The 10,480-nt window shown below is 44.9% G+C and overlaps 1 pseudogene across 1 annotated transcript; it reads left to right on the top strand.

Moving 5' to 3' along the window:
- The first annotated feature begins 4,058 nt into the window (after nt 1-4,058).
- LOC143493437 (malate dehydrogenase, cytoplasmic-like) lies at nt 4,059-10,442 on the top strand (annotated as a pseudogene). The gene is made up of 5 exons (XR_013125417.1): nt 4,059-4,422; nt 8,198-8,296; nt 8,450-8,546; nt 9,639-9,814; nt 10,292-10,442. The product of XR_013125417.1 is annotated as a malate dehydrogenase, cytoplasmic-like (transcript).
- The last annotated feature ends 38 nt before the right edge of the window (nt 10,443-10,480 follow it).

Consider the following 10,480-nt stretch of genomic DNA (forward strand, 5'->3'; position numbering starts at 1 on the left):
GAGGGGGAGTTCTCCGACTTCAAATTACACTCTACTTGCTCATCGTCATCACACACACACACACACACACACACACACACACACACACACACACACACACACCATACCACAGCATACCTCTCTCATGGATGCACACCCCCTGTTGCTACAGAAACAGAAATGATGATCTTAGAAGATGATCTCGAATCTGATCTGGTCATAGGATCGTTTCCTGAATTCTGCACTGTGTACAGGCAATTACCGCTGAGATGTTTGAACACAGGTCAACTATGTGTGTGCTTTGTCCCTGCTGCCCTCTGCCAACCAGCGTGCCACAGACAGGCCAGCCAATCAGACGTGTCACACTGAACATGTCTTCAGATCGCTCTCTCTCTCTTAGGGTTAGAGCTGAGACATGTTAGTAAATGTATTCGGAATTTGATTGGTGGCAGGAAGGAAATTAATGAATAAGCCTTCTTAAACAGAATGAGGGAGAGAGAGCAAAAGAGAGAGAAGGAAAGAAAGAGAGGGAGAGAGAGAGATACACTCAGCCACACTTAATTACTTGACACTGACTCCAAGTGCTGGCATGTTTGAGCACTTCATCACAGTCAGAGTGGAGTGAGTGAGATTGAAAGAGTGAGAGTGAAAGACACAGTTAGAGGGAATGAGAGGTAGTGAGAGAGAGAGAGAGAGGGGGGGGGAAGCCATCAAAGATCACTGGCATCACAGTGCTAGCATTAGCGCTGGTGCTCTTATGGGAGTGGTAGTGCTTCAGCTATTCTTGCCCTTCATGTGAATGAGGGCTCAAGTCTGTGTTCTAGGGCTGTGGACAGGAAGCTCCGCCCTCCTGGGACATGGCGGACAAAAGAAGCACTTGACGTGTCCTCTTCTGTCCTTGATCCACTTCTTGTTCTTCTGCCTGTGACTCTGGAACTGCTGCCCCACAGTCAGGTCCACAAAACCCGCCTGAGATGCAAGAACCATCTCCCATCAGAACTTTAATCTTTTAACCTCGCTCTGACCCCACCCACCCACCCACCCACCCTCTTCCCGGGTACCTGAGAACATTAAGAAACAGGAGCATCCCTTGCATGATGTCACAAGACCTGATCCTCCTAGTAGAAGGCTGGCATGGACCACCTGTGGGCAGTGCCAGGGCGCGCTCCCACCGCACTTGAGTCCCGCGCCACCCGACGACTTCCAAACCCGCGGGAGTGCTGCCTGTGACCGTCCACATGCCCTCCCTGCCTTCGCTTCGTCTGAGATATAATCCGGATTACAAAGACACGAACCCCCACTTCTGTTGGTTAATCCCCTCTGGTACGCGCATGGCTACGTGCGAGCGTGTTTGCGCTAACCCTGGGCGCTGCCACTCGCCAGCGTCGTTGCAGGAAGGGCGATGTGGGGTAGCCGGAGCCGCGTGGAGAGGGGAGCCGCGTTTCTCCTGGAGATGGAGGTGTTGTGTAATGCTGCACTGTGTTGCGTTACTGTAGACGGGAGGGCAACTGGTGACCTGGCGTTTTGAAATGTGCGGGGGGAGGGGCGGCACTTTGATCTCAGACGTCTTTTAGAAGACTCCCATCGCAAGGTGTGTAATAGTATGTTACATTGTTCTGTGTGTGTGTGTGTGTTTGTGTGTTTGTGTGTGTGTGTGTGTGTGTGTTCGTGTGTGTGTGTGTTCGTGTGTGTGTGTGTGTTCGTGTGTGTGTGTGTTCGCATGTGTGTGTGTGTGTGTGTGTGTGTATGTGTGTGTGTGTGTGTGTGTGTGTGTGTGTGTGTTCGTGTGTGTATGTGTGTGTGTGTGTATGTGTGTGTGTGTGTGTGTGTGTATGTGTGTGTGTGTGTGTGTGTATGTGTGTGTGTTCGTGTGTGTGTTGGATGAGGCAGGACCACAAGATGGCTAGTGTAGCCTGTCAAGCGACATTCTCTTTCATGCAGAGCAGGTTGATGGAAAACGGACCAATCACGGCCCATATCACGGACCAATCACGGCCCATATCACGTGCGCTGGGTTCAAGTGCGTGTCAAGGGTAGAATACCCACAGTGATCCTCTCTCGTCCCGTGGGTCTCCAAGGTAACCGGTGGCGAGCATAACCTATGCATTTTCTCCTTAAAGCTCTTTCCTATTCAGCAATGCTAGTGTTGTGATACCGAGCACCACGGTAACACAGTCCATTATAATAGCACTCATGGTATTAGAGTCAAGATACAGAATAATTGCAGTGTGACTTGGACCCAAAACAATGAGGGTGGAGGCAGGGCTCCTCGTGGCCTACAGCAGTGGTGTAGCTCGCAATTCATCTCGGGGAGGGACGAGGAGAAAGACGAAACGTAATCGCCGTGTAGAACTCTGAGGACGCACGATGCAGGAGGCTGTAGGAGACGCACCTTTAGCACTGGGGGTGTGTCCTTTCATTTGACCTTTGACCTTTTATAAAGCTCAATGCAGTGTAATTACAGCACAAAACAATTGCTCTTTAAATATATGGTATCAGTTGCATTGCATGTGTGTATTTAATCCTCCATCTATAAACCTTTGGATCTATATAAATCTCATATGATATTTCAGGGGAGACGAAAACGTTTTCTTGCACCAATTCCATAGATCCTGAAATCAGTGTATCAGTGCAGTCGTGAACTAAATGCATTGTGGGAAATACTGCGACTTGTAATATTGTGTTGCTAATGGACTGTGGTGATGGTTAACTAACGACATTCCCAGCATGCCTTGCTGCTCTAATCCACACAGTGACAGTCGCTGTCACTGATGGTGTAATTGCTGAGAGTAGGCAGGATGTAAGCAGTCCTGCCCACTTACCTGAGTGAGACAGAAACACACCATTTCTCATTCGCTTCAGGGACTCCTCTGATTGACAGAGTTGACGCGAGTGTTGAGGGAGATGAAGAGAGGGAAAGAGAAAGAGAGAGACTGAACGAGAGAGAAAAGGAAAGTCAAGAGCGCTGTAATTTTTGCGGTCTTATCTGCTGTTTTTGAAGATGTCACTCATTCAGACGGAGATTCTGTTGCCCTGGTGATGACACAGACGGCAGTAATGACAACTTCCATTAAGCTCAAGTCATACTGTCATTTACACATGACCCAGTGTAATCTGTCAAGGTTTATGTGTTTGGGTATACAAAATGTGTTTTATATGCATATGTACGCACATGTTACTCTGCGTGCGCGCGTGCATGTGTGTGTGTGCGTGTGTGTGTGTGTGTGTGTGTGTGTGTGTGTGTGTGTGTGTGTGTGTGTGTGTGTGTGTGTGAATGCGTATGCGTATGCGTGTGTATGCTTTTATTCAGGTTAAGACCTGTGTAGTTCGAGGCAATCTAACGGAGCATAAGTTTGCATTTGATGTTTTTATTAGAGAATGCCAAACTTCTCGCTGTTGTGCACTTAACACAACAAAGTTTACAGGATTACCGACTGCGCTTTGATAACGGCATTGTCCAAGCCGCCTTGGTTTTAATTGTTTCTTGATTTTCATTTGTTGGCGTGCAAATTCGCATTCTCTTCAGTAGCTACATGAAAGTGTGGCTTCTCTATGCCCTTTTATTTTCTGCTGGACTTTAAAGAGAACGACCTCTTCAGGGTATTGCTATTTTGTCCTATCTATGAACGCCCTCTTCTGTTCAACGAAAGTACTACAAGAAAACTCACGCTCGTGCGATATTCTACCTTCACCTTGTGGGGCGACGCACCTTAGTAACTCCGAAGTGACAGTGAATCGTAATCATTTTGAAACTCAAAACGTTCCCGGACACTTTGTTTGCCTTATATTTGCATACCTGTATATAGGCCTAAATAAAAATATTCATATTTAATAAGGAAGAATTCATTATTCATTCATAATACATTCTTTTCGAATTATTTATCCTTCTTATTGGACTTTATGAACAAAATGGCTAAATAATATCTTAAGCAAAAATGTCTATACTCGAAAAATGCACAGACGTAGATTATGTCAGTAACATCTAGAAATACCTTGAATGCTGCGCAGACCAATAAGGGTTTTATAGCGTATCGCTCCAGCCGCAGTTGGGCCAACGACGCAGTCTATCGAGCCCTCTGACGTCACTCCACAAAATTCGTAAAACGGACCTTGGCGCGCGGGATTACTGTCTAATATTATCACCCAAAGCGCATTAACGAACTAGAACACCGAGCGGTGGCGCTAGAGGTCACGGCACGCGCAAAAAGAATACAGGGCACGTTAGGTCTTTGAGATAACGTTAGGTCTTTGAGATAACGTTAGGTCTTTGAGATAACGTTAGGTCTTTGCCTACACGTCCATTTGCTTTGCGCATCCCTCAGTAGACGAAAAATCAATCATCTAACAGACGCACCGGTAAAGACAAAGACGGGCGGTCGCTGCTTCGCAATGCTAACGCTGCTGACAGCAATGTATTTGGTGGTACGGTCGGCATCTTCGCAGGTAAGACGCTTCTCCTTGACAACGGCTAGTAGCGTGAGCCGAATGACCGACACATGACTTATAGACCGATTTATTTAAGTAACTGCTTAAGATCAAGTTCTTCCTGTTGAAAAACACATAGAGACAGAATAGCAAACAACAGAGTGGTCTGATGGCTTCTTTTTCTATAAAAAATGGCCATACCAGCAAAGTGGCGTCTGTCCATGGACCATTATATGTATGTTATTATATACAACACCGAAGTAAAGTTAGAACTATGCGGGTTCAACGACCCTCCCCGTTTTATTCAGGACGCGTTGCAGCGGCACGTCCAGCACCATGGATAGTGACCGCTCTGTTTCGGAATGCGGCGCGAGCCCCTATAGGTCTTCAGCTGCACCGCCCTTTTAAATGGCACGTTGTGTAATGGTAACCCAGCACGTAACCGAACGCCTCTCTCCTCAAAACAACACGCTTGCACAATGCTCATCAGTTTCCGTTGTAATCTATAATAACTATTCATTGATTTTTAATCTCTTAATAATGCTGATACAGCTATTATTATTATTAATGCAGAATGTAATCAGGTAAAATGAGGACCAAAACATATCCTCAACCCGACATGCCCTACAAATGTTGTTTCCATGTCACTACACAAGGGCCCCCACCCAGTGCACACTCTCCAGGTCGCATTCCAGATTCCAGCTCACCTGCAGCAGGTGCAATGCTGCCACAGCCCAGTGCTACCTGGCTCAGGTGTGCTGTCTACTGCAGAGCATTGAGTGTGTGGACTGTCCTGGCACCTTGAAGCACATATAACTCTACTTCAAGGGTGTGTACACTGGAGCGCGTCTGTGTAGGTTAGAACTGGATTCAGACTTATTTCCCGTAAAATAAACACATCCAACTGCAGGTAGCAGATGCAGCCTGGTAAGCCGGGAACCATTGAGACAGTCCATTAAAATCAATAATTAAAAGTCCCGGCACCTGTCAAGACAGTCCTTTAAAATTAATTATTGAAAGTCCTTGCACCTGTTGAGACAGTCCTTTAAAATTAATTATTAAAAATCACTGCATATGTTGAGGAGGAATCCAATCTATGGGCCATTGTGTGGTAGAATAACTCTGAGCATCTTTCACAGGAGAACAGCCCTGTGTTCAGTCTTATACACCTGCACAACTCTGTCAAGGCAACACTGTCCTGAACCCTTGGCCACCCAAACACTTTATAATGAGATGAGGTGAGTTCTCATCCGAGACGCTTTATACAGTAAGGGATTCGTTGATTTCCCATCCAACTCTGGCAAGGAAACGAACCCTTCGGTTGACCTTAGCGGAGAGTCAGGGAGGCGCACAGACGTGCTGCTCCTCCTCTCTGCTGCCTTAGAGGAGCAGCGGTTTAGTGAAGGACGTGTGTCAATGTCAAAGCCAAACAGATTTATATCACACTTTTTTACGAGCAGAGTTACAAATGTTTGGGCCCAGATCTGTAAAGAGCAGACCAGCAGAAACAACAGCAAGACAAAATGGCCGACGGCTCATTCACCGTCTGTATGGAGAGGTAGCCTTTCTTTTTCCTGTTCGCACTCTGTGTTTTTGGAGCACACCCCTCAACTCTTCAATTACCATGTGTACCACCACAACCCTTCATATTCCAACCTCGCTCATCCTGCCATAATAGGCTCCCACAAGGCATTATCACTCAGTGTACAATGAACTACAAAACGCAAACAATGTACAAGGAACTACAAAACCCAGACTTGTGTGCAAAACACACTATGGGTTTCAATTTCCTCTATTTTGTGCATCCACAAATATTTCAAGCTAGTTAATGAAACTCTGAATCTGTTGGTCTGATCTGTTTACCTCTCACAATGTCACAACTGTGTTACAGTAAATTCACAATGAACTGTAAATGTATAAATATTTTACTGTATTGAAAACCCAAAACATCAATATTTACTGTGAAATGTAAAACGATATACAGCCTTTGACATTTGTTCTCACAGTGCACTAAACTGTGGTTCAGAAAACATTTTATACAATCAGTAACAAATACAGTAATACCAAATAAATGTTTTCACCTATAACACATGTTTTTGTCTGTCAGTATCAGATGTCTACATGCATTTACACATGGTTGTGTCATTATCAGACATCTACTGACTGTTTTAGTCATCTACTGTCATTATCAGATGTCTACTGTCAGTATCAGACATCTACTGTTGGTAAAAGTGGAAACATCTCTTCAGTGCCAACTACAGCTATATTTACCCTGTGTACATGCACGTTTCAATGCATGTTTGCAAGTATGTCTTGTGTATATGGTAAGAAGGCTGTAAAAAGCCTGAATAAACTTTCTGCTAAAGTCAAAATAATCCATTTTAGACATTTCAAGTGTATACACAAGATAAGTGTTTCCATTCATCTGTCAAAATACAACATATTTTCACCCACAGTGATCAGAATTGTATTGGTTGACTGTTTTGAACAGTTAAAAGTCTGCAAAATTTATAGATTATTGCAGGTGGTGATCACTGAGAATGGTGCTCATGAATTTTGGAAGACGTGGTGATTGAATGCATTTATCAAAGCAATGCAAACGTATATACTGTTTTTTCACATAGTCTGTTGATATGGTGAATGTGTTAGTGTTTTGAAAAAATTGACATGGTGTTGAGACAAGTGTGAAAGCGATTGTAAACAAACTAGTTTGAGTTATTTGCAATTAACTGTTCCTGTTTCTTAACTCAGAGTGTGTTTAGGCGTCAGATTCAGAGCTATCCTCGGCCACTCAATAACGTCAGATAATCTAAGTGAAACGACTGCAGATTCGTTTGAACTTTAAAACTCAAAGTTAGTCGTTTTTTCCGGAAGTATGGCCCATATATGGCAGCGGAGTGGGCGTGTCGTCTCGGAGCTGCCGGTATGACGGCGCAGCGGTTATTCTTGGGGAATGTGTTCTTTTCCTTTCTTGGCTGGATGACAAGAACGGCTTTATCTAGAGGAAAACTACATATCCCACATTAAAACCAGGGAGGCGTTGCGATACCGCCCTGACATTTCGGTACAAGACCAGAGGTGACCTAGCTGTTTAGTTCTGAGAGGTAGACCTTAATCTCGAGGAATATTTCAGCCCTAAAAAAGCTTTAAAACATGGTGAGGGAAGATTATTCATTGTAAACAGCAAAGATTTGAAGGTTTATTTGGTATATAATGGTTTGACTAGTGCCTTAAGAGTACAGTGATGTAGTCGTTTGAACTGAATATACTTATTACGCCAGCGTATTAAAGATGCTTTTGTGTATTAAGAGTTTAATCAGTGTTGCTAACATTAGCTAAATGCCAGGTAGCAGAATCTTTTCCGCTTTCATTACAGCCGATGAAGGTCGTGCTCAGTGGGATTGTTTGAAATGTAGTGGCCGAATTTTGTCCTCGAAACTGGATTATTCGCTGCAACTTGTTAGGTAGTTGTTCATTTAGTGCTCGCGCTAATGTTGCACTTTAATAACTAACTTGTGTCGCGTGGCATCAATTACATAACTATTTATTTAGAACATGAACAGCAGTGAAAAGTTATGCTATATATGAAGATGACACAGATTTGCACATTCTCATGCTATTTGCAATTATTTGTGTTTTTTTTATAGTCTTTGTGACTTTTTATGCAGTGCAGGTTGACTACCATTTGGAGCAACTTCGTTTTTGCATAATCGTCAGAGGCTGGCTTTGCTCCTCTAAGTATGTCACCGTTTTGAATGTTAACGAATGTGCCCCGCGACCCTCCTGTCCGCAGGCCGAACCCATCCGTGTTCTGGTGACTGGTGCCGCCGGCCAGATCGCTTATTCTCTGCTGTTCAGCATCGCCAAGGGAGATGTCTTCGGCAAGGACCAGGTAAGGACGTGCCTACCGTCTACGGCATAAAAAGCTAAATTATTATATGCAGCTTGCATTAAAACAAATCCCAATTCCAACACGAGTCGCGGTGAGTGCTGTGTAGTCCCTCCTGTCTCTGACGGGCTGATCTCCTCCTCCCATTTGCGTCAGCCAATCATCTTGGTTCTTTTGGACATCCCGCCCATGTTGCCCGTCCTGGATGGGGTCGTCATGGAGCTTCAGGACTGCGCGCTCCCGCTGCTCAGAGGTGAGCGTTCACGTCTGGTCTAGAGTCTGTCGCCACTAGTATTATCATCCGATGTATAAATGGCTCAAATTAAACAGATCAAATTATACAGGTACGGTTTTATATCTGTGGATGGTGATGGATAACTTTAGTGAACTTGACCCTGGATCAGCTCTTTTCAATTCTTCACCTGATTAGACCCTGTACTGACCAAATATAATTTTGTGATATGATTTAATAAGGCACGAAATAATGAATCCTGACATTTTGAAATTTATCAAACTTGGTGTACAGATAAAGCCTGACTCCCTTACACGCTCTACCGCGTTGACCAGACAGCTATAGGGTGGGTGTGGTCTGTCTACTTCATGTATTGGTCATCTCCCCAGTGCCTGAACCAATAGGGGCGGAGACTCTGATTCACCAATGGGAAGAGGGAGTGATGGGAGGAGTTCTAAGAATAAACAAGACTGTAAAAGTAGTACAATGGCTGAAGTTCATTCTGATAAAAGGGTTTCTCATTAGTGACTGCGCAGAACCCTGATCGTAAAAACAGCCTGTCCAAGCAGCATTAAGAGGTGTTCATTTAAATGCTAGCAAGGAAAAGCTTGCATGATCTTGACAAGACTGTTAGCTTATGACCTGTCAGGTTAATGAGTAGTTCTGGTTTTATCCATTTTGTGTGGGTTTTTTTTTTGCCTATACGGACTCAGAGTCTAATGGTCTAACTCTGTTTGTGTCTTTTCTAGGTTTACTCATAAATACTACACTGACCTTCTTAAATGTACACATTTGGCTGCTTGCATGTCTTTGACTTCAAAAGCCAAAGTATTTACCTCAGGTTTTAAAAGCTGTTTAAATGCAAATATATCAACAATTCAGTAATGTTACTTTAAAATGTTAAACCCCTGTCAGCTTGGTGTAAACTAGTAGACTATTGTTGCAGTAATTAACCTGTTATACTCAAAACACCCACCACAGGATCGACTCCCTGCTCAGCCTTGTAACCTCAGGACAAAGTAGTTACTGAAGATGGGGCTAATAGTTAGTAATTAACCAACCCCTGGAGTTAGAGGACTGTGATGAGGACTGATGGAGAATGTTTGTCCACAGAGGTGATCCCCACAGACAAGGTTGAGGTGGGGTTTAAGGACCTGGATGCCGCCATCCTGGTGGGCTCCATGCCCAGGAAGGAGGGTATGGAGAGGAAGGATCTGCTGAAGGCCAACGTGGCCATCTTCAAAACGCAGGGCGCCGCGCTGGACAAGTACGCCAAGAAGACCGTCAAGGTGAGGGAGGGATAGGGAGACCGTGTGACTGAGAACATGACACACACACCCCATACACACACACACACACACAATACACATACATATAATTCCCCTGCTTGAGTTTAAGCTGACACGCCTACATTAGCAAATACAGTACCACCCTTGGGGGAACATCGAGCTGCATAGCGCTCCCTGCTGCTTAGATCTGGAACTGCACAGAATAATGAGGCGTTCACTAGAGTGAACCAGCTCATGCTCTTCATCGCTGAGAGTTTGTGCAGCGGATCCCAAAATAGTGCAGGGTCTCATTTTACCTGTACATCTGTGGACTAAAACTCCATCATGAGGGGGTGGTTGTTGTTGTGGCTGTCTTGTGTGTAAAGGTAGAAGTGTTGAGGTGCCCTGTGTGACATGCACTCTGGGCTTCATCCTGCTGCTCGGTCATCTGACCTGACCTGCTGACCTCATGACCTCAGCTGGCGCTTGTTTCATCAGGTGCTGGTGGTGGGAAACCCAGCCAAACACAAACTGCCTGATCGCCTCCAGATCTGCCCCATCCATCCCCAAAGAGAACTTCTCCTGCCTGACCCGTCTGGACCACAACAGGGCGCTCTCCCAGGTCCCACAATAATCCGCCATCCAATGGTCTTTGCCGTTTGCGCATCTAATTAATTTGTATGGACT

Source organism: Brachyhypopomus gauderio, unplaced genomic scaffold (assembly GCF_052324685.1).
Source record: "Brachyhypopomus gauderio isolate BG-103 unplaced genomic scaffold, BGAUD_0.2 sc86, whole genome shotgun sequence".
NCBI lineage: Eukaryota > Metazoa > Chordata > Actinopteri > Gymnotiformes > Hypopomidae > Brachyhypopomus > Brachyhypopomus gauderio.